This window comes from Pristis pectinata, chromosome 8 (genome assembly GCF_009764475.1).
Source record: "Pristis pectinata isolate sPriPec2 chromosome 8, sPriPec2.1.pri, whole genome shotgun sequence".
In the NCBI taxonomy this organism is placed as follows: domain Eukaryota; kingdom Metazoa; phylum Chordata; class Chondrichthyes; order Rhinopristiformes; family Pristidae; genus Pristis; species Pristis pectinata.
Genome location: NC_067412.1, coordinates 72,083,640 through 72,111,219, shown reverse-complemented (window position 1 = coordinate 72,111,219; position 27,580 = coordinate 72,083,640). Strand labels below are relative to the sequence as shown.

The 27,580-nt window shown below is 40.1% G+C and overlaps 1 protein-coding gene across 1 annotated transcript in view; it reads left to right on the top strand.

Moving 5' to 3' along the window:
* Positions 1-11,549: 11,549 nt before the first annotated feature.
* The window catches only part of LOC127573806 (rho GTPase-activating protein 6-like), a 76,145-nt gene continuing 60,114 nt past the window's right edge, over positions 11,550-27,580 (top strand). Inside the window, exon 1 of the mRNA XM_052022312.1 lies at positions 11,550-11,597. The gene's annotated coding sequence lies outside the window, so the exon portion shown is untranslated. The remainder of the gene's footprint in view (positions 11,598-27,580) is intronic.

Below are 27,580 nucleotides of genomic sequence, written 5' to 3'. Positions count from 1 at the left end.
AGCTTTTGCTTGCATGCCATCCAGACAGATCATTCCAAACATAAGTACATCGAGGTAATACAGAAGGAAAAGCAATAACAGAATGCAGAATATAATGTTACAGTTACAGAAGATGTGCAGTGCAGGTAGACAAATAAGGTGCAAGGGCCACGACGAGATAGATTGAGAGATCAAAAGTTCATCTTTATCGTACAAGATAGTCTTATAACAGCAGGATAGAAGCTGTCCTGAGCCTGGTGGTGCATGTTTTCAAGCTTTTGTATCTTCTGCAAGAAGAGAGAATGTTCAGGGTGGGAGGGGTCCTTGATTATGTTGGCTGCCTTCCCGAGGAAGTGGGAAGTGTAGATAGAGTTAATGGAAGGGGAGCCTGATTTTCATGATCTTCTGGGCTGTGTTGACATCACTCTGCAATTTCTTGCAGTGTTGAGCAGAGCAGTTGCCATGCTAAGCTATGATGTATTCAGAAAGAATGCTCTCTATGATGTATCTATAAAAATTGGTGAGGGCCATTAGTGACATGATAAGTTTCCTTCATCTTCTGAGATAGAGCTGCTGGTGTGCTTTCTTGGCTATATCATTTACATGATTGGACCAGGACAAGCTTTTGGTGATATTTACACGTCAGAACTTGAAGTTCTCAAACGTCTCCAACTCAGCACCATTGATACAGACAGGGGCATGTACTCTGCCCTGCCTCTTGAAGTCAATGACCATCTATTTTGTTTTGCTGACATTGAGGGAAAGGTTGTTGTGTTGACACCATGCCACTAGGCTCTCTATCTCTTTCGTGTACTCCGTCTCGTTGTTATTTGAGATCCGGCCCACTATGGTGGCATCATCTGCGAATTTGTAGATGGAGATAGAGCAGAATTTGGCCATGGTGAGTGTCATCAGCTATGTAAGCAGAGGGGCTTGCAGGCCGTAAACCCCAAAGTGAATTTGAATTAAGATCCATACACAGATGAGTTCACCAAACCTTGCTGAAAAACATTCAGAATAAAGACAGGGGCTGATGTTTCCTTCCTTTGCTCAGCTGAGTTGTAGATGAGAACAAATAAATTAACTTTAGGTTGTCCCATTCTGCATGGTTGAGCTGCTAAGCACTAAGTTCATAAAATCACATGGAAGAATAAATTACATAGCTTTAACATTGGTATGCTTTGAAGAAAATGCATATTTCCCTGTACTATTTTAATTGTGCTGTAGGTTCATATTGGTAGTGTGCTTAATATATTGTTTACTTTCTTATTACAGCATTGAAGGAGACCATTCAGCCCATTGGATCCATTCTGATGCCAGAATGAAAGTCCCAGCAGTATCATTACGCATCCTTTTCTCCTGTAGTCCTGCAACTTACTGTCTCTATTTGCCCATCAACTTCCCTTTGGTTCTTTTGGCCACTTTCCTACACTAAAGGACAATTTACTGTTGCTACTAAACTTACCAGCACAGCTTTGTGATGTGGGAGGAAATCAGTAGATCTCTTGTCATATTTTCCATGCTTCATCATATGGTAACCATGTGGAAAACTACATATCATGTAGAGAACATGAAAGCTCCACCCACTCAGCACCCAAGGTCAGGATCAAACCCAGGCTCCTGAAGCTATGAGGATTTTTCATACTGAAAGCAAATCATTTATATAATTATTATCCAAAGCTTTATTCTAATGACTGGATTTTTCTAAAATTATTTACTTGTCTGAATTTTAAACCTCGTGCATGTGGCAAAGTTGTAACACACAGTGACGTAATTAGATTGGATGATTGGCAAATAGAGTGGCTTGATGTTTTCCTTGAAATAAGAGTTTAAAGGGCCATGTCGTCTGGTGAAATACCTGCAAGAATTGGATTTGCTATGCTTTGTAATCTCTAAACTGTTTTATTTCTTATCCATTGCTGGGATTTATGCTGTGCCTAACCTGATGTCTTGTTCTGCTTGGCTGGCACTATTGCATAACCTGAGGAAGTCAGGTAAATGGGAGCTTTGCCAATGTGAGATACTGCAATATTTAGATAAGCTGGAGTGGCCCAGGGTATTTAGGAGAAAATGGGACACACAGGAGAAAGTGGGGTTGGAGGAAGAAACAGTGCTAGACCATCAGGAATGGAAAATAAAGGACAATATTAAAACGGGAGTAACCCAGAACAAGTAAGGTCAGCTTTATTTCTGAATTTCTCCATACCCCTCTTTAAAAGAACTATTCCTCTGAAGGTATGATTTCCTGCAAGTGTGGAACATCCTGTTGCTCAGTCTTCATAGCTATTGAAAATGAATGCTGACGCACTGTTCGATTAGGAGAGAGAGAATGATAGACCTAATTCTCTGTTCATACAGTGTTCAAGTTTGTATATTTTCTAACACCAGTCACTGGACAACAATCAGGAACAAGAACTGTGGCTGGCTTGCCACTACATGTTGTATTGCTGCCCAGGCTGAGTTCAGCTTCACTGTGATTCACACCCTCGTAGTTTTACTTTTTTGAAATGATTTGATTCACATACGCTATTTTGAATGCTGTAAAATTCACTTAAAATGCACCAATGAGCTTAGTTACTTTGTGTAGCATTTAGTTTTAGGTTAGTGAGGTTACCTCTGATCTTAGGCATTCAGCAATCTGCAATTTGAGACTAAAGAGGGGTATTATTCTCACTGTCTATTAAAGGTAATGTATGACTATAAAGTATTTGCAAAGAGACCACTTTAACTGATGACTGTTGAAGCTACTACTGAGATAGATCTAAAACTCTGAAAAGCAAGATAATAAGATCCATGTTCTTACGTTCTATGGCTCAATCTATTACAGAAGAGATAATGTTTTGTGTAATTTTAATCTAAGCCTGCAGCAGCTTGCCTTCCTGTCAATGCATTGTTTAATGAGATACTGTTATTGTGCTCTCTCTCTTTCTCCCTTTCTCTCTCTCTTTCTCTTTTGCTATCTCTCTTCTCTATATATTTATAAGATATCCATGTGCTATTTCTCCATCTAACTAGAGACTATTTTTTGGCAAGACTTGGAATTCTCGAACTCCTACATTTGGAAGGGAAGTTGGTCACATTCCCAGCCTGTGTAAACATCAGTGATTACTGCAATGGAAAGAGCGTTAGGGATAATTTCTCTCCAGCTCTTCCTCTTTGTTCCATCTCTTTCACATGCACAAACCCACACATTTGCAACTGCAGCTCTGAGCAGCAAATGGAGTAGATGAGTTCTATATACATTCTGACTGTTGATAATTTCTCAGAGATAGCGAGAGATTTGGGGCATTTTGTGTGAACTGTTGACAACATTTCATCTACGGATATCAGATACAGCTACAAATAACACCGTAAGTACTGTTGGAAGTCTTGGAACTGTCATGTTTTATTGTCTAATTGGGTAACTTGCATTACTGCTGTGAGATTAATTTGTGCCGTTAAGTTTTGTTGTTGTGGAAAATGGTTACCATATTTATTTCAAAATGCTATGCAAATAGATTTGCATTTTTCTGGATCTGAGTGTGCAGTTCTGATGAGCTAATAATATAACTGCCTTTACTTCTGTGGGATATTAAGTAGTTTGATTTTGTTGATAATGAAGTTGATAAAACCTACAGTTCCAATGCTTGTAGTTTCTGGTCAGTATCAAAATCTAGTAGAAATGGAAACATTAGTAACATTGAAATGTAATAATCTAAAAGGCTTTACTCATTATATCCATTCTAGATAATTGTAAATCTAGCAAAAACAAATTTGCATTGTGTAATGTTCTCCCAACCTAAAAATATGTTCTATTACTTGCCATTGACCAAGCTAAAAATGACAGGGCTGCAGTGTGAGCAAAGTTGTTCTACTACCTCAAAGTGTAAATTCAATGGCAGTGTGATGAGTCCTTATGTATTCAAGAAGTGTGAAAGATGCAAGGGGTTCTGTTCACTAGCTCTGTAGCAAAATATGAATATCCCAGGGCTTAATAAACCAACAACATATTATGCTCATGAAAATGTGGGTAAACAGATGCCAAGAAATGATTAAGAAACGTTTTTCAGTTAGCATGAAGACCTGATATCATGTTTTGTGCACTTTTTATAACAATTAGGTTTCTATGTTAGGCAATGGAATCCGGCACAACTAACACCCAACAACTTGCAATTATTAATTAATGTAAGAAAGTGACCCAAAGTACTAAATCATCCAGTTGAAGTGTATAAGGGAGAAAGCAATGTATTATGTTAATCCTTGATGGGGAGAATGGGGAAATCAGTGTGATAAAAGCTTGAATCTTGCTGCGTGATTGAGAAGAGTTACACAATCAGTTCGCCACCCAAGGCAGTAAAGACTGAGCAGCAGCTGTTGGTATTAGCTACAGTTCCTTCTGCCAATGTTCATATTGGTGTGGTTTGTATAATTGACCTTTACTTTCCTTTTCTCTTGAACAACTTTATTATATCATTGGGTACTCCCGACACATTGGATGTAGTATTTCAAGGAGAGCTATGCATTCAAATGAAATTTGTTTTGCACTCTGGTTCTTGTGACACAAGAGGTCCAGCATTTTATAGGACCACTTTAAATATATCTCCAGAATGTGATGACTTAAGTTGTTAATATCAAACTGTCCTCATAAAATAAACATCTTCTGAATGGAAGCCTTCTATGTTTATACTGTGGGAGAGGGTTGAGATAACCAAAAGAGCTGTACGTTACTATGGTTAAGCTGAGAACATGCAAGTTACACTGATGTGACCTGGTCTCAATTATGTTCTGTCATGCCATGATGTGTTTGCATGCAAGCATGGTCTTAGTACTTCTGTGACAAGATCGGGACCTTTCAAGGGATAAACATGTGACTGTTAGAGAATAGAGAGGAACCTTGGTATTCATTTGTGTCTGAAGGTCATTTCTTTATCTCAGAGTAATCTTCTGGATTTGCAATAAAGGCAATAAGTTCATTTTTCTTCTTAACTGCTTGCTCTACCTATGTGTTCACTTCTCCTGTTTGAGGGACCAATACACCATCAGACTTATACACACAAACATTTACGAGTTTCTCACTGCTTTAAAAGAAATCACTTTCTATTGTTCCCATCAAAGCAAACAACTTTATTTTCTCTCTCTTTTTGTTTCATCTGCCATCTTCTTGACCACTTGCATAACCCGCCTCTATCCTATGTCTCCTTCTTATGGGTTACACTCTGTCTTTTCATCGAAGTCAATGGGTTGAATTGTGCTGGACCCGGCTTGCTACCTGCAGTGTTCTACACTTATTTTTTTCTGGTCCCATGGGTCCATTGTTTTAGAGGCCTCATTGATGTGGCATAGGGCAAAGTGGGTAATGAGCAGAAGCTGGCTCTCAGACCATGGATCCTGAGGCCACACCCTTGATTGCCATATTGGCTTTTTGACAGCTCGCTGCTATCAAAGGCCTTTGAACTGATTTTAGATGTGCCTGAAAACAGTTTGAAGGGATTTAAGTAATTTTAAAAATAAAAATAACAAATTGATTTAAAACACAGTTAAGTAAATTAAAAGTGTGCAATAAAATAATAAAAATTTTACTAGTTTTCCAATTAAAATCAACAACTCCACTTAAACAAATAGTTCTATGTCCATTTCTGACACGAAGCTGAGGAACCAGACGTAAGAGTCCTGTATGAGCAGGAAGCTATATACACCAGCATCTAATCTTGGCTGATCAGCAAACTGCAGGTATGAAAGTCAAAGCTGAGCTGACTATGAAGAGCACCTCATTGATGGTCCTTGTGGAAAGGCTAGCAAAAGATGAGTATCTTTTAGCCATTAACATGAATTGAGAATGTCAATGGATCCAGTACAGATCTGATGGCACTCCACTAATAAGTCTCCCAATCTAAAAATGTTTTTCCTTTTCTCTACTTTCTGTCCTCTAACTTATCCTGTACAATAACCTTCAGATACATAAAGTCATACAGCACAGAAGAAGGCCCTTCAACCCACCAGATGCATGCCAACCATTAAGTACCCGTCCATACTAATACTATATATGAGCCCTTAGTCCATTGTCTTCTAAGTATTGGCGCTTCAAGTGCTTATCCAGATACTTCTTAAGGTGCAGTACATTTTCAAATTTCTTTTGAAAATCCAAAAATACCACATCCTTCCCTCCTCACCAACTACTAACTCGGAAATTTCACAGTATAAATAGGTCATACAATAAAAAAGACCAAAGAATTTTTTGTTTATTTATCTGGAGATTTGGAGTAGAAGAGATGAACATACAAACCAGTAGGAATATAATTTGCTGTTTTGGTCACCCTTTTAAGTTAAGGTTAAGCAGGCAATACAAATGGTGCTGCATAAATTCAGTAAGATATTAACAAAGAACACACATAAAGTGATTAAGAAACTGGAGACTTCAGAGATTTTATAAATGAACTAAAGCTTATTCATCAAGATTGTGGAAAATTATATTAAGGCTACTTCTGAGAACTTGTTTCCACTGACTAATAAAATGATGTTGAGCACCATCACGGAATAAAGGGAATGTTCTAAAACATTCAAAGAAATGTTTTGCCACAATTCATCTCAAACCAGAATATATAAAATCTTTTAAAATGAAAATAATTGTTTTTTTGATATGTCATCTTCTGTTTCCGCTCTACATTTCAAGAATGCAGAATCCTATGCAAGTTACACAGATGTGGTTTTGTTGGCAAGGAGTAAGTTGTGACCCAGCTTTGATGGTAAATGTTGATAGGTGTTGCTGAAGAACACCATGTGTTTGTAGATAGATAAATAATGAGTATAATTCTAAACTATGAAAACTGGGTTTGATCTGTGAGCTCTGCAGCTATTTTTGGCTGTGCCACCAATGGTGGGACTCAATTAGTACATATGATGGTCAAAATCAGAATGGAGATTGTTATTCAATGCCTTGTTCTTCTTTGTGTACTTAATTTGATCAGGTGATTACAGGATCCATCTTATTATATCCCCTGCATTGGAATATCCCATCTACATTCAGTGTTTATGAGAATCAGCCTCTTGTTGATTGTTTGTGGGAAATATGGAGTTATTACCTTCAGGAAAGGGTATTAGAAATCATTAAGATATTGATTAAAAAGTAAAAATAAACTGCATTAAAATTTTTGAACCTTTATCTTGTATCAGTTGATTCAACCATTTTAAATGTATGCAACAAATCAGTTAATTAGACCCCGAATATTAATGGTCTAAAACTTTCTGTTTGGTACTTCATATGTACGGCCATTTCTTCTGTATCCCTCCATGGTGACAATGATATCAGCTGTTAATTCCAGGCTAGTTTTCCCCAAATGTCAAGTCAATAATATTGAGGCAGACCAATGGCAACAAGCAAACTCATCTGATTTAATGGCAACGTTGGAATATATGACCACAAGGATTCTGCTTTAACATGATTTGCATCTTAAACTCTGATTTTTAACTGGCATCTGCACTAGATCCAAAGACCACATAGTATTAAGAGCCTCATAAACATGCAAAGAAATTGCACAGTTAGGTTCCAATAGAATGTTAAGGTGAGGTCACCTTGATTGCTGGAGCCTCCAGAAATATACTGTGGAAAATAGAGCTGGGGAAGGAAGATATCGGGGAAGCAAGCTCATCCAAGTTGGTCAGTAGGAATGTACATTTGAAAATGTACTTTTATAATTGAAGAAGAGGTTATCTATGCATATACAATATTATAGATGTTATAATTACTTTAAGAACTAGTGGTTGTAAAATAAATACCACAATTCATTATGGCTTTGAAAGAAATGGTCAGTTGTTAATGCTGAATGTTTTTGATCAGCAATAAATGCCGCTTGGCAACTCAAAATCTGTCAAGATCCCTGACCAAACAACAAATAAATTAAGAGGAACTTAAGTAAACAGTAATTACACATAATGACTTCCGATTCTATTTATATTACAGTCTAAAGTGTTTAAACAGGGGAAAAGAAAACCCACCAGGCCAGTAATTAGTTTAATTTGTCTTTATGAACAGGAAATATTACATTTTGTTAAAGAGATATTGACCTACACCTTAGCTGTTGAATAACATATTATGTGATCATCAGGTCAAGTTTATTGTCATGTGCACAAGTACGGTGAGGTACAGGTACAATGAAGAACTTACTTGCAGCAACATCACAGGCATATAGGTTCAGACAATACACAACACATAAATTATACATAAATTATACAAGATAATGAAGAGAAAAAAAGACTTTCTCTTTGTCCTTATGTCTTGTTTCTACACACAGTCAGAGACAAGTCCATAGCAGTGCAAGAGGTGGTCCATAGTGTTCCATTGTCGAGGTAGGAATAAAGTCGTGCAGGTCGACTCAAGAACCTGATGGTTGTAGGAAAGCAGCTGCTCCTGAACCTGGTGGCATGGGACTTTAAGTTTCTGTACCTTCTGCCTGACAGTAGCAGTAACAAGAGAGCATGACCCGGATGGTGGGGATCCTTGATGTCAGATGCCGCCTTCTTGAGGCAACACCTCCTGTCGATGCTGTCAATGGTGAGGAGGGCTGTGCCCATTACTCTCTGCAACTCTTACATTCCTGTGCATTGGAACTGCCATGGTGCAACCGGTCAGGATACTTTCAACAGTGCATCCGTGGAAGTTTGCCAGAGTATTTGGTGACATGCCAAATCTCCTTCAGCTTCTAGTATGCCTTCTTTGTGATTGCATCTCTGTGTTGGGCCCAGGACAGGTCATAATCCACCTATCTGTTTTGTATTCTTTCACGGGATGTTGCAAGACCAAATATAATACCCTCCTCTGGTAGCCCTTAAGCTGTTCTCTTGAATTTTTGTGGTTTGCATGATGAAGCTCTTAGAGGTTGGGCACAACTGAGTGGCATTCTTCGTCAATGCAGAGGGCAGACAATATTTGGGCAGCTTGCTGATTAGGTTAGGGCAGGTTAGGTTTCCTTCCCTAAGGTACAGTAGTGAACTAGAAGTGTTTTTACAACAATTCAGTATTTCTATGGTCACTATCACCATTACTAGCCTTGTCTTCTGGATTTATTAATTAACGGAATTTAGATTCTCCAGCTACAGTGAAGAATTTGCCCTGATGCCTCCAAATATGTGATATATACGTAAGTGACTTGGATGAAAATGTGGATGGGTGGGTTAATAAGTTTGCAGATGGCACAAAGATTAGTGGCATTGTGGATAAGGTAGAAGATTGCCAGAGGATACAGTGGGATATAGATCAGTTGCAGATATGGGCAGAGAGATGGCAGATAGAGTTTAATCCATCCAAGTGTGAGGCGTTGCACTTTGGAGATCAAATGTGAAGGGAAAGTACACAGTTAATGACAGACCCTTAACAGTGTTGATGTACAGAGGGATCTTGGGATCCAAGTCCATAGGTCTCTGAAAGTGGCCGCAGAAGTAGATAGGGTCGTAAAGAAGGTATTTGGCATGCTTGTCTTTATTGGATGAAGAGTTCAAGAGTTCAAGAGTCAGGAAGTTATGTTGCAGCTTTATAGAACTCTGGTTAGACCACATCTGGTGTATTGCATTCAATGCTGATCACCGCATTAAAGGAAGGATGTAGAGGCTTTGGAGAAGGTGCAGAAGAGGTTTACCAGGAAGCTGCCTGGATTAGAGGGCAGGTGCTATAATGAGAAGTTGGACAAACTAGGGTTGTTTTCTCTGGAGTGGTGATGGCTGAGGGAAGACCTGATAAAAATTTATAAAATTATGAGAGGCATAGATGGAGTAGACAGCCAGTATCTTTTTCCCAGGGTCGAAATGCCTAATACCAGAAGGCATGCATTTAAGGTGGGAGGGGGAAAGTTCAAAGGATTTGTGTGGGGCAAGGATTTTATGCAGAGAGTGGTGGGTGCCTCAAATCTGCTGCCAGGAGTGGTAGTGGAGGCAGATATAATAAAGGCATCTAAGAAGCTCTTAGATAAGCACATGAATATGCAGAGAATGGAGGGATAGGGACCATGTACAGACAAAAGGGATAATTTAATTAAGCATCTTTAGCTTAATTAGTTAGGCACAATATCGTGGGCCAAAGAACCTGTTCCTGTGCTGTAATCTTTTAAGTTCCATATTTACTCCAGGCCTTTAGATCACTCATCCAATAATTTAATCATAATGCTTCTATTCACTTATTAAATAGTATACCCTCTGAGTGGGACAATGTGAGGTGAAATAGCAATGTGGAATTATAGCTTTTGAAGATTTCTCCATATTATGTCAAAAATAAAATTATTCAATTAAAATAATTTATTACTTCAGTATTCAATAAGAGAGACACGTTAAAAGAATCACAGAATCTGCTTTTGTTTTGTTAGATTCCTTCCTTTTTCCATTCTTCTCCATTTAATTCCCGTCTGAAGATAATCCATTTACACGATACTTAAATCCTTTGATTTGCAAAATAACACCAGAGTCAGCAGTGATCAGTAACTCTCCTTTATATGGATCCAGTGAAGCATAAACTGATCCTTCCCACAAACATGGTCTGTATTGACTTGCGAATAATTAGCCAAAGATAAACAACATGTTTGTGTACTCTTGCTTAATTCTTGGAAGAATTACTCATTTTGATTTAAAACTGTGACATATATGCTGCATTTGTCAAAATGGATTTGCAACCTGCCTAATCTTATAATCAGGAATTTCACTACCAACAAGCAATCGTTGCTACATGGGACCTGTGAGGAATGAATTATTACAGTATATGCAGGATAAGCAAGATTTGCAACTCTAAGGAGCTCTGGATCAATTTCAGACCACTTTTTGGAATCCTCTTACCTTGGCTTTTTCGCCTAAATCTATATACCATCTCAGTGTATGTCAATCATCTGAATGCTTTGAGAAGCATGTAGTTTAAAACTAGAGTAGGGCTATCCAACAGGCCACATCTGAAAGAGACCATTTGACAGTAAATACTGCACAGAAGATGACATTTTCTCTCCTGGGCCGATGGAGAATATAAAGCTACCTTTACCTTTCTGGATGAAATCCAGGTAATTTGCATATTCCAGTGGCCTGCCTTCACATGCATCATTATTTTTGTTGCTTGCTGTCTTTTTCTTCTTGTTCATTTGCCAAATTTGAATTTTATGGATGGCCCTAATCGAATAATTCCTGTATAATGTGTGATTTGTTCACACTTCACCAACTGGGCATTGGAGCAGGGGAAACTGCATAGTAACAGAAGAAAAGGAACAAAAACTGAATGGAATTGTGAGAGAGACAAGAGCACCACAGGGTTAGAATTGGATTGGAGGAAAAAAATTAGATTGCAGCACTGAGAGAGTGATTTTACAAGGAGTAATGGAGGAGATGCTGCAAATCCATAACAAGCCTGCAAATGAGGTGAGACCTGAAGTAAATGATTCTCATGATTCATTGCTTTTTTTTCCACTTAGGCAGTCCCTTGGGATCGAGGATGACTTGCCTCCACTCTAGTTTTGTGGGTTCTGAGGAGAATGATGAGACCAACGTGGGAACTGCGGACTCCCCAACAGATGGGGCAGGAGGTGACTGACGACGGGGTGGGCGAGCAGGTGGTTTGTGAGGCAGTTCACTCCTTCCAAAATCTTTGCAGGGCTTCTGTGTGCTGCCAGTGCTTGGATGTGAGTTTGTCAATACTATTCCGAATGCTCCTTCTCTACCTTGAGCGGTCACGGGCCAGGGATTCCCAGAAGTCAGTGTGGATGTTGCATTTTTTAAGGAGGTTTTCAGCACATCTTTAAATCTTTCCCTCTACCTGTTAATTCTTCCCAGAGCTCAGAATGTAGTGTCTGTTTCACGAATCTGGTGTTGGGCATGTGAATGACAGGGCCAATCCAACCTAGCCGACTGATAGTAACCAGGGCCTCAATGCCAAGGTTGTTGTCTGGGAGAAGACACCGAATCCTGATGCAGAGTCTCAACCCCAAACGTCGAATATCCCTCTGTCTCCACAGAAGCCATTTGACCCACTGAGTTCCTCTAGCAGTTTGTTTTTTTTTCCTCCAGATCCAGCAGCTGCACCCTCTTGTGTCTCCATCTGACTGTATTCATTTTCCCTTCCAGTGATTTGGAGGATTTTGCTGAGGAAGTGTTAAGACCATCTTTCATGCCTTGAGATGGCTACTAGAGATAGTTCAGGTCTCAGAAGCATACAGGAGGACAAGGATCACCACTGTCCTGTAGACCAAGGCGTTCATATCAGGTCAAGTACCCTTCTCCTCAGTCAACCAAAGGCTGTGGTAGTGCATTGAAGGTGATGGTGAATTTCATCATTGGTGTCTACCTTCATGAAGAGGTGACTCCAGAGGAACGGAAAGTAGTTCACATCTTCCAGTGTCTCGTAGTGGCTCTACATTATGGGAGGGCAATATTGTAGTATGGGGGCAGCTTGACGATGGTAAATGTAAGGCTCGTCGTCTCGTATTCTCAGTGAATGAGTCAATGACGGCTTGGGGCTTGGTCTCTGAATATGTAAAAGCATGTTTTTGTTGGGATACTGCAGATTGACTAGTGAGGGTCAGGTGACATTGATTCTAGAATGTGCTTGCTATTGGCTGAACAGTTTCCTATCTGGCATGAAGATTAGCTCCACTCCCGCAGCAGGTTTGCTGGAGGTGAGATGAAACATCACCGTGAGAAAGATTGAGTTGAGAAACTATTGGATAATGATGCAGCCATGATTCTCATCTGTATTCACTGGGATTAGCTCTGTTGCAGATCCATTTGTCCGTACCATGGCTTGAATCATGGACAAAACATGAAATGAAGTCAAAATTTTGTTGTCAACTGAATTTGAGGAGAGTGGTCCATGGAGTCTCTCAGTTGATGGAGACAAAGGTATTAGTGAGGTTGAAAAAGGCCATGTATGGTGGCTGGTACTGCTCTCTGCATTTTTCATTCCTGGCAATGACATCCCTTGTGACAGACAACAGGGAGACCCTTCGGTAGTTAATGCCAAGGTGGAAGGAGATGCAACCTCTGGCAAGATGTGATCGGCAAGGAAGGAAGACGAAAGGATAATTCCACAGGGTCCTCCTCCTGTCAAAATGCTTGGAGCAAGATCATGTCATAGAAAACACCCTGGTTCATCAGAAAGATCTCCAGTCCAAGTACTGGTACCTGTTTATCCATTTCATGGTCCAAGCAAGGAATTACAAAGATGTCCACATCATCCATGTCATGACAGGTTCTGATGACTTTTGGACTAACACTGCCTGATCTGCATTCTTATCTCCATCAATGTGGCGCCAACATATCATCAACAGAAGTGTTTCCACAGGATGTTCAATATCGAAGCATTCAAGGACCCTACAAAAGTGGTTCTTCTCAGACACCATTTCACAGACAATGTGTCAACTCCCAGCCAACAGGAGCCACAGGGTATCCACAGGGTGTGGGCTTCTCTCAAGTCCATTATAACTGGAACCTGTGCAGGGCCTCGAGGCTTCTCCAACAGGAGGGACCAGGACTGATTTGATAAGTTTGGCCAGGAGACCGACCAATTAATTTGCGCAAACCTAAGGTTTTCCTGGATTGGAAGGTCCGCGTTTTCTCAAGGGAAAAGGTACAGCTCTACAGGGAGGCGGCCAAGGCCCAGCAGAAAACCCATGAACTAAGGAAAAGGAGAAAGGAGAGAGGACAAACGGCTCGGCGGGCTCTATGTCATGCATGGGCTTTTCAGAAATGTGAAGGCCTTCTGCAACCTAAACATTTAAGACCCAAACCCGCCTGAGAGTGAAAAATAGAGGTGAACTAATTAGGGACAATGAGGCAGTCAGTGCCTGCTGGAAGAAACATTTCATCCTGCAGAAATCTAGCTGGGCCAGCCTTTCGGCCACTCCTGAACAACAAGAAATCGAATATTCTATCTGAAAACATAACAAGGCCTCAGGAGCAGAGGTATGCCTGCTGAAGTTTTAACACTTGGCAGTGAAGAGATTCAATCACAAAGAGGTTCACACAAGCATCTTCTCCATGTCTGGGAAGAGAGGATATAACATGGAACCTTGAAAAAGCTATGATTGTGACAAAGTTCAAAAAGGGAGGCATCTGATTCACCGCCACCTTTTTAGTGGGAAGAGTGTTTTGTCGAGGTTTCAAAGCGTAGAAAATGCAGCCTGCAGCATAGACTAAGTCATCCCCTATTGGTGTAACATGCTGGCACCATTCTTCACAAAGTTATTTTCTGCTGGAAAGAAGAAATGAAATCTACTGACAGCTTGTCAGACTTATAATTGTGGCACAACATGATCCTTCAGGTTCCAGGGAAGCTCCCTAAAAACTCAGCAGACTACTGCCTATCAACAGATGATCAATCAAACCCATGGAATGTATTGCTTGAAATTATAATTGAAGAAGATTCAGTAGTAACTGTTAAAGGGAATTGGGTATATACTTACAGAGGAAGAGTGGTGAAAGAGCGGGCTTGATCTTCAGAACTAGCTGTGGTTTCCAGCCAAGCTTTTCCAGTACATTACAATACTGGCATCCATCCAAAATGCTATGCCCATTCAAACAAAGTTAATTACTGTTGGACTGAATCTCTCAATCATCAACAAAGTGAATAAAATGTGGTTAACAGTAGTTTTAAGTGACATTACTCCCCAATTATTTCTCATTGCTGCCCAGTTTGGGTCCTGCCAGAACCACTCAGATCCAGGCCTTGCCATAGGCTTTGTCCTTGACTGAAAAGCTGAATTCTAGGAGTGAGGTGTGGGTTACTACCTGTAGCATACAAGGCAGTATTTGATCCAGTGTGGCACCTCTTGTAAAACTGAATCAATGGGCATCAAATGGAAAATGCTCCAATGTTGGAGCTGGATGTTGCACAAAGAAAGATTTTGGAGGTCAGTTATTGTTGGAGATCAGCTATCCCATCCCCAGTACATCGCTATAGGAGTTCTTCATGGCCCAACCATCTCAGCTGCTTAAGCAAAGACCTTCTTTCCATCAGAAGTGTTAAGTTTGCTGATGATTACAAAATTCAACTCCATTTCCAGCTCCTTAGCATATGAAGTAGTCTTTGTATGTAGTAAGACTTAGACAACATTCACACATGGGCTAATAAATTACAAATAACATTCACATCAAAAAGTGTCAGGCAATAGCCATCTACAACAAAAGAGAGTCCAAGCATTTACCTTTGACATTCAATGGAATTATCATTGCTATTCTGCACCCTCAATATTCTGAGGATTATCATTTCCCAGAAACTAATTTAGATCAGTCATATAAATACTGTAGCTACAAGAGACAGGTCAGAATCCTGTGATGAGTGACATACCTCTTGACATCCCAAAGCCTTTCCACGATCTAGATGGCAGAAGTCAAGCTCTTAATGGAATATTGGTATTATTTATTATTGTCACTTGTACCAAGGTACAGTGAAAAATTTGTCTTGCATAACGATCATACAGGTCAATTCATTACACAGTGCAGTTACATTGAGTTAGTACAGAGTGCATTGAGGTAGTACAGGTAAAAACAATAACAGTACAGAGTAAAGTGTCACAGCTACAGAGGAAGTGCAGTGCAGGTCGCCAGCCCTGTAAGAAGATTTAAAAGGACATTATTAGTAATAGTAAGTGACATAGAATTTAAATTTAAAGGTGTAGAATGATTATAGTAAGGGTAATGAGTAGATCTGTAGAGAGCAGCTTGCAACGAGTCACCACACTCTGGCTCCATCTTGCTCAAAAGTATTCTCCACTTTCCTGGAGAAGTGCAGATCAAATAATATTCAAGGAACTCATCACCATTCAGGACAAAGCCTGGTTAATTTATGTCCCAACCACCGCTCAGATATTCCCTCCATCACCAGAGCACTATAGGTGCAGTGTGCACCTATAAATGCACAATTTTTGCTGGCTTAGACGACTTCAATAGCACCTCACTAATCCATAGCCTCTATCAGTAAAATAAGGACAACATACACATGGAAATACAACCACTTAATTACACACTATCCTAACTTCGAAATATATTGCCATTCCACTTGTTAGTCTAAATCCTGGAATTTTTAATATAAAAATATTGTTAGTGTGTCTTCACTAGAAGGATTGCTGTCATTTGTATAGGTGGTTCCTTTAGGTGTGAGCAATAAGTGCTGGCTTTGCCAGCAACACTGTCGTAATGAGGTGAATGGAGTTGGGTTGAGCACAAGAGGCTGAATGGCCTCTGTGAGTGCCGTGTGTTGCTGTGATTCTATGATACATGAATGTTGATTTCCTGAGAATACACCACTGATGCTTCAGTCCTTGGCAGAGAATACATGGAGCAAACAACCAAGCTTATTCTATCAATAGAAAGATGGATGCTATAAAAATTAACTTTTTCTTGACAAGCTGAGTTATTTGATTTGAGAAAAAGGGTTGCAGCAGACCAACATGAATCAAAGAACCAAAGTGCGATGAGATGTAACTGAGCCCCATAATCACTTGGCAGCTCGGGACCCAACTCATGAATTTTCACATACATTCAAATATCTAGGCCATTGTGTTTCTGGCATGCACCATTTTTATCCAACAATTTATCTCCTCAGATTGATCATTTCAACTTATAAGATATCTTTATTAGTCACATGTACGTTGAAACACACAGTGAAATGCATCTTCTGTGTAGAGTGTTCTGGGGGCAGCCTGCAAGTGTCGCCACGTTTCCGGTGCCAACATGGCATGCTCACAACTTCCTAACCTGCACGTCTTTGGAATGCGGGAGGAAATGGGAGCACCTGGAGGAAACCCATGCAGACATGGGGAGAACATACAAACTCCTTACAGACAGTAGCTGGAATTGAACCAGGGTCGCTGGCGCTGTAATAGTGTTACGCTAACCATTACGCTACCGTCACTTGCCTTAAACTTTAGTGACAGTTACATGAAATTGTTCTATGCCCTATTAATATATATGTAAACCTCAGAAGACAAATAACCCATAAATGATATGACAGGGTTTAAGTGGAGAAGATGTTTCCTTTGATGGGAGAATTTAGAATGTGGAATCATTATCTGAAATGTAGGGTCATCCACTTAAGGCAGATATAAAACAAAATGTTTTCTCTGAGAGGATCATGAGTCTTTGGATCTTTCTTCTTCAAAAGGCTGTGAAAGTAGAGTATTTGAATATTTTTAAGATGGTTGCAGATAGATACAGGACGGGTAAGGAGGTGAATTGTTACTGTGGGTAGACAACTTACAATCAGGTCAACCCATGATCTTATTAAATGGTGGAACAGGTTTGAGGGCTCAGTAGCCTCCTCTTATTCCTAATTTGTACATGCATATGGTTGGCAGATACCAAAGCTACACATAATCAGTTGGCTGCATCAACAGATAGGTAGCTAGGCCCAATCAGTGCTTGCCTGTTTCCAGCTAAACCAAATGCATGATCTGTGATCTATCATTTAACAAAATGCTCTGCTCAGTAAGTAATGCAGGGAAGCCTATATAAGGAGAAAGCCACTGCAGGATGAATGTGAGAAGAAACAGCTCAGAATCAGCAATGGAGAGAAAAATGGGAAGTTATTTCAGCCACATGGAGGTAGATAGTTAAAAAAAATAAAAGTTTTTTTGGCTCTTTATCCAGGTGATTTTTTAACACAGAGCAGAAACCCTGTTTTACTTGGTCTCAGTAGTTTATAATCTAGACATCAATGTAAATCATCACTCTTGCAAACTCAAATGCCACTTGGGGAAAGCACTGCTTCCCTGAATGAAATATCTAAACAGTAATTGAATTTATTTTCTCCCAATGTTATGCGATGAATTCAGTGTTTGATGTGGTCAGCAGTGGAAATAAATAACATCGCTCTTTAAGGGTTTGTGAAAATATTAAATCAATCCTTTGTTAGCTTGAACCAGATGTTACTGCTGGGTGCATATGAAATAGCAGTGGAATCCAAGTGGAGCTTGCACTTTTGGTTTCCTTCTTGGCAAGAGGCTTCCAGTTTAGCTTCTGTTCTAGTTTATACTTTCTCAGGACCTCAGAGCTGTGCAACATTTCAGCTTCTCATTACAGGCTGTTGCGTGATCATTTAGCTTCTGCTCTCCTACAGACTGTTATACAATATGACTCAAAAAGAGAAAATTCTGGAAGAACTCAGCCAGCCAAGCAGCATCTGGAAAGCAATATGTCTCATAAGCTTTTATCTTAATTTCCTAACATTGGTTCTGTTCTAACCAGTGCATCAAAGCCAACAAATAATGTATGACACCACATTTTTGCTTTGAAAATCATTTACTTTACTCAGAGTGAACTCTTAGTAAGTGTATGCGCAGCAAATGAGATATCAGTAAAAAAACAAAACTATGTCAACATTTTAAAATATCATCAATATTTTTGAAAGCATCAAAATTCTTGAGAAATTTAATGCCCATTTCTTCATGGCAACCTTCCTGATTGTTCAGAGAGCTAGAACAGAGAAAAATTGTGGTGTTTGTAGAAGGGCGTTGCTATCAGTTATGTGGATGGGTGAGAATGTAATCCTTATTCTCAGTGGAGATGAGAGTGGGCTGCTTGACAATTTAGGATACAGGTGGGGTGCATGTTGGAGGAAGGGGCTGTGGGATTATTATCACAGAGTGGGAAATGCTGGTAGCAAATTTCAAAGAGTAGTTTCAAAACTACTCTTTCAGATCACACTGTTATTAAGAATCATGGCGATGACACAACCAGTCCACCTATCTCCTACCAGTCCCTGTCTCACTCCTCTCCTTGTCCTCCTTATACCAGCTATCTTCCCTCTCCATTCTCACTCCTAATGCATGGTCTGGACCTGAAATGTTGACACTTTCTTTCCTCCCACAGTTTGCTGCTTGACCCACTGAGTTCCTCCAACAGTTTGTTTCTATGCTCCAGGTTCCAGCATCTGAAGTCTCTTGTGTCTCCATTTGTAGCATTGTGATTTAGGCATTATGATACAGAGGTAGTAACAGATGAAGTGGATGTTAAAAACTGTGGTCAATTTATTTCAGTGTAAATAATGAGAAGTGCTCCTTTTATTTTGAAGCTGTAAATAGAGCACTTTCCAGATGCTGCAAAACTAAAAGCAGCAGCAGTTCTGTGGGGTCAGGTAGACAGTCTTGGCTCATTTATCCTGCATTGTCCACTGGGCCAACTCTTTGAACTGTCCAAAGAGTGGTTGTTTGAGAACAAATACTATCCTCTGACCCTCTCCAAATTCACTCCAAAGGCTCCTGAAATTCGCTCCAAATGCCATGAACGGAAGTGAATCTCTCATCCAATGAGGACCATGCTGCCAGCCACAACATGAAGGACCAAACCATTGGTGTCCTCAAGCAATACTTCCACTGCCTGACTGCTCTGGTGGCATCTTGCAGTATATTGCAGAGCGGACTTCCATACCCACTGCTACATGTGCATCATCCCCAACCCAATGCTAATGCACATTCAGTGTTTGCCAGCAGATGGGAGTAGGAAGTACAGGAGGAGCAGAAGGGAAGCAGGTCACATTTGTTGGTCTTTTAGGAAATTAGATTATGGTTTTAATGCAAAATTTCCTTTCCCCATTCCATCCCAGTCCCATTTTACCCCCTCCTCTCTTATCCCATCTCTATTGCTGACTCTCTCAGGGTTTGCCTTAACACTATGATTAAATATAACACCAGATCAACATTCCAAACAACAATTTGCATTCAGCCATGACAGAAATCATAGAAATATCAACTACAGATTCTTGAATATCCCCTTAATGCTCATCATTAATGCCAGATGTTGGATAGCTTTTGGTGGCTCTAATGAAGTGAGCACACAGTGGCTAAAGTGTATTGGTGGAAGGCTGCTGACTTCCACCAATACACTGTGGAGGGTGCAGCAGATAGTATCTTGAACCTGTTTGGGCATAGAAGGCTTGGCTTTAGCCTACACTGTTATTACGAGCGACATTAACCTGGTGAGTTAGCTGTCAAGTCAGAGCAAGACAATGGCAGAGCAGTAGTGTTATCCTGAGAACGTACAACAGACTTTTCTTTCTGTTACTCCGCAGGGCAGTGCTTCGGTAATCACTGTAACCTGTTGGAGAGCTGACTAGTGGCTCAATATCCCATGTGCCTTTTGAATACTGGTATCCAAAGCTAGAATTGCAGAATTCTGAGCCTGCTCGGCAGACATCGAGGCTTTCTCCACAACACTCAAACTTTGGGTGGTGTCTGTTTATGTAGCTCTTCAAGCTATGACATTGGCCATATAATATTGCCCACTGGAAGATCCACAGTGTTGAAAAGGAACTGACCACCACCGCCTAGTGCAAGGTTGAAAGTGAACATTTCATTCTCGTTGACATTCCATACATGCTTTCTAGAAGACCTGCCAATATGCTCAGCATTTTATTGCCCATTTCTATCAGTCTTTCCCTGCATGATACCCATCAAAAAGCTCTATAGCAAAACTGGGGTGCTACTTGCCCTCCCTGGATCTATCTTCTGGGTTGACTTTGTTTTTTGCTCTGATGGCTGGAAACTACTCATGCCTGGTTACTTACCAGATGCACATTCTGTATCCATAAAAACCTCTGCCATACACAGTGCTGTTATCTGATACGATGGTTGCAAGTGTCTGATCACGGGATGGCATACCTTCATCATCACTCTCCTGCTACTCAACCATTACAATTTGGCCAGCTGAGACCTCCTGGCTTTCTGAAAGGTAAAAGGTTGTGGTGATAGGATAGAAAACCATGCAAGAGATTTGTTTATATCAGCTGAAGCTTGTAAGTCGCAAGAGATTGGGATTGAGTGAAGAGAGATACGAGGAAGAGAATTAGTTAGAATAGTACTGTTATTCTTTATGATCTTGGCACTGAAGCTGATTGGAGACACAGTCATGACCTCTGCAATGTGGCCAGCTATTCTCCTGGGGGTTGAGCAATGGAAGGCAGCTGTTTCCTATCAGTTGCTAATAGTTCTGATTGTGTACAACCTCCTCTTGTAAAAAGGACTTGTTGTAGTGAGTGCCTTGCAGTGTGGTGGTGCCTGCCATGGTTGAGTAATTGAGTGTGTAAATGAGATATAGTTATGAGGCTTGGAGTAATAGTAAGTGTGTGAGGGGTTGTGTATTTGATTACTAAGTCTGAGCACTAATTGGAATTATTGGTAGGTGATTGGTGGAGTTTTATTTTATTGAGCATTGTGTGAGGCCAGTGGTGTCATTGATGGGAGATGGGATTTGATTGAGTATTCTCTGATTTTGACCAAGTGTTTGAAGCTGTTCTTGTATCACATTTCTTTGTCCATAAGCTCCTATCATTCACCTCAATTGCCCCGTCCTCTTATTGCGATCTGACTTTGTGCCCAGTTGTGTTGCTGGACCCAGACAGAGAGCTTTTCTCTCCTCTCCATCTCCCCGAGCAAGGCCTCCAGAAACATACCAGAAAGTTAGCATGCTTGCTTCTCCCCAATGGTCTGTATTTCCTTGAAGGAGCTGCTGAAGCCTTGAATTAAATTCCAAGACCACAGCCACAGAATACCTCCCCTTAAAGTGGTGCATACTGGCTTTAATCATCACCAGCTGGCTTGAATGGTGCCAGCCACTCATCAAATTAAGCCTTCTGGTCATATGTAAAGGCAATAAATAGCAGGATAGTGCTGGCTGGTTGCTGGAATCATGATAATAAATGAGGTTGCTATATGAATTTTATGTGCATTCAGTAATGGATCAAGAGGCATGAGTAAACAGACTATTGAGTCCAACATCCATTTTTTCCAGTTCCTTCAAATTTAGATTCGATATTGTCTTAAACTCAAAATTATTCTGTGCAGTAATAATTGCATTTTCTGCAATAATATTAGCATATAATATTATAAGCATAAGACATATGTTCCATAGTTCTAATTCTGGTTATATGTTATATCAGGCAAGGTGGTGTGAGGGGAATCACAGCACATTAAGAGACATGGGCAAATAAAATAAGGCTCTCGATTCTAATTCCTCACTAGTCACTTCTGATGAGAAGTGCATGTGAAGACTGTATTAGGCCCAGCTGCAACCAACAGGTACCCCTCAACCCACACACCACCACCTCCATCCATCCAACCCTAACCCTGTGTGGTTTATCTTGTTGATAAGAGGATATTAGTATTCCCAAAAACTGAAAGTGAAAGCTCCATTAACTATAATATAGAATATGTTCTCAACACTAATGCAGACATAATGTTCCCTCACTTTAATTTCAATTCTATTCCAGGAAAAGAACTCTCTGTTTTATACTGGTCATATACTTCTCTCTTGTCATACCTTTTTATGAAGCTGCAGCAAAAATTGAATACAATGATATTTCTGCAGAGAACATTTGTTGCTAACATGGTTGCTATGGTGATCTTCTAAGTCTTTTGTTTGCGTGAAATGTTCTGGCCATAGAATTGCACAATGAAGAGGTGGTTTATGATTAAAAGATACGCAATCTTCATAGAAATTTATCTCACAATAGGAGGCCATTCTGCCTATTGGATCTGTGCAGGGATTATATTGGAACCTTCATATTAAAATATTATTAAGAAATGAAATGAGAAAATGCCAGAAATATTCTTTCTTCATCTGTGGAGAGAGAAATTGAGCCACTTGTGCTTCACCTATGCAAAAGTTGCTCCTCAGGGCAGTGTTCTAGGCCCAACAATCTCTGGCTGTTTATTAAAGGCTTTCTCTCCTTGATAATGTAGGGAAAAAGATTACTCATTGATGATTACACAATGTTTAATTCCATTCACAGCTTCTCAGAGAATGAAGCAGTTTATGCAGCATGAGCTTGGCAGAACTCAGGCACGGCAAGTAACAATTATGTCACACAGATGCCAAGCATTAAACATCTCCAAGAGAGAGTATAACCTTTGAGATTCCATGGTAGCACCATTGCCAAGACCTTATAATCTACATTCTGAGGATCACCGCAGGCCGGAAGTTTAACTGGACCAATCACATAAACATTGAGATCAGAGTCAAGGCATCAGACAGTAAATGATTCATCTCCTGTTTCCCTGAAACCTCATAACCATCAACAATAGTTAATCCAGGAGTACAATGGAATTGTCTCAGTTTGCCTGGTTGGATGTCAATGCCACTAAACCAAAGAAGCTGAAAAACATTTAAGACAAAGCAGCCTGTGTGACTGACACCTTAAACAATGCAGTGATTGCAGTGTAAACCACCTGCAGATGGCACTTTCTTCAACAGCATCTTCCGAATCCACAACCTCTCCAACCTGGAAGAACAAACACAACTGGTACTTGGAAGTACCTGCTATTTCCACCTTACAAATCAAAAGCTATCTTAGCTTGGACGTATAGTCCTGTTCCTTCATTGTCACTTGCTCTTATCCCTGGAATTATCTAAGTGGGAGTACCTTTCTGAAGAGAACTGCAGTGGGTCAAGTAGGCAGCTCAACTTTTCAAGGGTGATTAGGAATAGGAAAAAAAAGGCTTTTTCAGAATCATGAACGTTCAATAAATGAAAGATAAATATGGGGGACAGAAAGGAAGTGTGAAAGAAAAGGCCTGTGATAGGACTGGTACAGGGAAAAATAGTAATGTCATAAGGGATTATGGTTTAAGGCAAAATGAGTGCTATTGAAGGAAGATATGAGCCAAAGCTAATATTTTCTTCAAAGCGGCATTCATGAAAATAATTTCCTTAAATGGTTGAAGGCATTTACTGGCAATAATTGTTTTACACAAATACTTTGGCTTCATTTGAATCTACAAGCCAAATAGTTGTTTCTGTGATGGAAGATCATATGAATAAACAGATGTGCTATGTAACTCAGTTCATTCTATGGGCGTATTTGATTATCTCCTATGATTTGAGGTGCACTTGGCCATGTTTCTACAGATGAGAGTACAGACTTCTTGCTTTTCTCACACCCCCATCAGATCTGAACACTGCCATGTTTTGAACGGGTGCTTCGTGAGACTTGACGAGAGTCCCATACAGAACACTCCAACATCCCCTTATCTTTCCTCCAATGCCTCATTTTGCAAAATAGCCACCTGCCCACTAATGCAAGATAGATCAGATCAGACCAGTACCTCGGCTCAGTGGATGTTCAGAACCTGCACCCCCTCTGAGATCACCCAAACCCACCAACCCCACACCCACCACCACTTGTTTTATGCACTGTGATAATTTTTCCATTTCCAAATCCATGGCAGCGATGTGTAAAGTTTAATATCACATCCTCTGGAGTAAAGAAAAAGTCCTGAAACATTGAACACCCTGCTACAGTTTCCAGAGTTTATCACGCAATTAAAAGCTGTAGTTTGAAGAAAGGGGAACAGTTGTCATTTCAAAGATGTAGCATCAAGGCTTGGAAGTATATCTACAATCCCAATCTCAGTTCCAGTAACATTGGAAACACCTAACTCTCCCATGATAAAGGTACTACTTCAAGCAACCACTTAGAATAATCATGGGGGCATTAAAATAGTTGTAGTAATGTTTCATTTTCTTGGAACAATTTCATTCATTAATAATTAATTAGTTACTATAGTATTGCAGAAAGGGGGAGATTGCCTGATGACCAACAGCTGAATATCAGGGAATATCTCTTTATTTTCAGTTTGGATAGGCGAGGTATGGCTGGTCATGGATGGGCGTGTTGGACTTCACTGGTTAGAGAGCAGAAGTGATGTGATTGGAAGCCACAGGTTTTCTGTTAAACCATCTAATCCACTTTACCAACCCAGCAACCTAAAGCGGAGTGGGACCAAGCCAAGTAATTTCCCCTGCAAGGGTAGAAATTTCTGATGCTAATTCTTGCACCCCTGCTTGGGCACAATAACGGTGTGAATGAAACAATAACAGCATAAATCAGGAAAATAAAGCAAGGAATAAAGGAAGGGAAGGTCAAGGAAAGGACTACAAGTGGATGACTGTTCTTTCTTTGTTAATGTTAATCAGGAATAACATTTATTCTAAACATGTACACACATAGTCACATTCCAGGAAAACATTTTTCTGCAGAGAAAAATAACCTCAAATAATCAGAGGAAATGGATTGCTGGGGTCCAGCAGCTGAAATATAAGTAGAAAAATTTGGCAAGGAGCCCGAAAGCAGGATTTATTTCCTCATTAATAGAAGAGGGATTGGGAATGCAAATCACTATTTTTAACCAGCAAAACTGGTACAGGCTGCTGGATCTATGTCCCTGGGATGCTGTAGCCAGTTATTATCCATTCCTAGCTGCTCTGAAAAGATTGCACTGGGACTTCATTGTTAAACCATGACAGTCATTGCGGTAACAGTGCTCGCATAATAGCTGAAGTGCAACCTACCCATGACACGAGCTTAATCCCAAGTGCAGTCTATTAAATGGAGGAAGAGGTGTCATTGCTGTTATCCACAATTTACCTTAATGATTTGCACAAGAATAAGTAATGGAATATCACAATTTGTAGGTGATGCCAGAGGCATAGATCTAATACTGAGAAAGAATGCAACACAGTATATAAGCACATTAGAAAGCTTGCAAACTGGACAGTTAGGTGTCAAGCAAATTATGAAATGAGTCCAAACAGGAAAAATGAAACCGCCTCCATCCTAGAAATTGAGCTAGAAAAGAGAAGCGACATGGGGACACGGTTAAATAAATTATTAAAAGCAGATTGCATAACAGCAAAGCATTGACATTTGTTTAAGTGGCTAAGGGTGCTCTGTGGAAGATAGCATCATATGCCATATGCCCCCAATCACCTTAATTTTAAGGTGATTGGAGAAAGATATAAGGGATAAGTTCTTTATACAGAGAGTGGTGGGTGCGTGGAATGTACTTCTGGCAGAGGTTGTGGAGGCAGATGCATTAGGGACATTTAAGAGACTCTTAGATAGACATATGAATGATAGAGAAATGGGGGGCTATGTGGGAGGGAAGGGTTAGATTGATCTTAGAGCAGGATAAAATGTCAGCACAACATTGTGGGCCGAAGGGCCTGTACTGTGCTGTAATGTTCTATGTTCTGAAGGATGGATTCATGTGCTTCTGTGAATGATCGATCTGTGTAACTCCTGTGAAGAATGGTTCGGTGTGCCTTCTGTAGAGGTTCAGCCTGGGTGCACTTTGTGGAGGATGAGCCTGGGTGCCTCCTGTGGTGGATGGGCCCGTGTGCACATTGTGAAGTTTGGGCCCATTAACTTAGTAATTGGATTTCACCCATTTTTTGTGCTCTGTTCTGTCCTGAAACCAAATTAGTTGGGGAGGCATCACCAGAAAAAGTAAAAATTTGGACTTATTTCCTTTAAGAAATTGCTTTCATGATTTTTTTCCACTTGTAAATTTTAGAAGTCAATGTGTATTCTTAAGTGAGAGCACAGTTGCTCCCCTGCCCACTGGGCACAAGTGAAATCAGGAGATGAAAAATGGAGAGGGTGGGAAAATGAAGAGTATTTAGCTGCAATAGGTGACAAGAGTTTAATCTAAGTGACATCTGAAATAGCCTTATCCATTTGCCAGTTGAATAGAATTTTATTTGTTGTGTTTTAGACATTTTTGCTGCAGGTCAAATTCCTGTATCGAGGCACCCACATAGACATACTCAATTTGTTGCAGTTTTATCTATTTAGCCCTGCAGTATATATCTTCTGGTCAATAGTACACAATGGGCTTTCTATGAACGTAAAAGAGGGTGGAGTTTGACTGTCAGACAAACTGCTGCCTGATGCCAGAGCACGATTAAGTATGATCTCAGTTATTCATTACAGCCCTGATCAGTGTACATTTTTATACCCTTAACGCTAAATATAGCTCAATTAATTTGTCCTGGAATCTGGAATGTAAGTAAACTTTAGACATATTATTTAAAAATATAAGGAAAATTTTACATTTGTACAAGCTTGTAATATTTGAAATGTGTTATTTCTGTAATATTTAGAGAAAATATCAAGTAGGCTGGAAGATTTTCATTTACTTCAGTTACAGAATGCATTAGAATGTATGTTACATTCTTCAAGTGCTTGCTCATTCTGTTCCTCTGTACTCTTCCAGTCTTTCTCTCTTGTGCACCTCTAATTTGTATCACCCTCAATTTGTATCACCCTTGACTCTGCCCTCAAGTGCTTGAGACCTATAATCTGAAATTTCCTGCCTAAACCTTCTTACTTCTGTACCACTTGCTCTTCCTTTCAGACACTTCTTAAAATCTGCTCCTTTAACTTCACGCTTGGTTGCACAGGATGCCATTTTGATCAAGGTGTCAGCATGGGTTGAATACAGGCACCATCATTATGGAACTCAGTTCTCCACCTAGCATCTTTTAACTTTGCACAGCTAAGCAGACACTCAGCAGCAGTAAGGAAACAACACAACCGGCACTATTTAAAGGGGTCAGTCACTACTCTCAGCCTGGTCAGTGGTTGATTTTTTTCAGACTGTTGTTATGATTCTACAAACATGTGGTGCTTTCTATAGTTGTTTCAAGTTACAAGAGCTTACAAGAAGAGGTGCAAAAGGTTTTGAAAGACCTATTGCTGACTTTAAGCTTTCTGCACAAGACAGATATTCCTGAACATGGATGTATAGCTAGAAAAATGACAAAAGGCACACAGAGCAGTACAAGCTGCTGTAAGAGGGTAAGGAGCAGAAAAAGGATTATTTCCTGGAGGCTA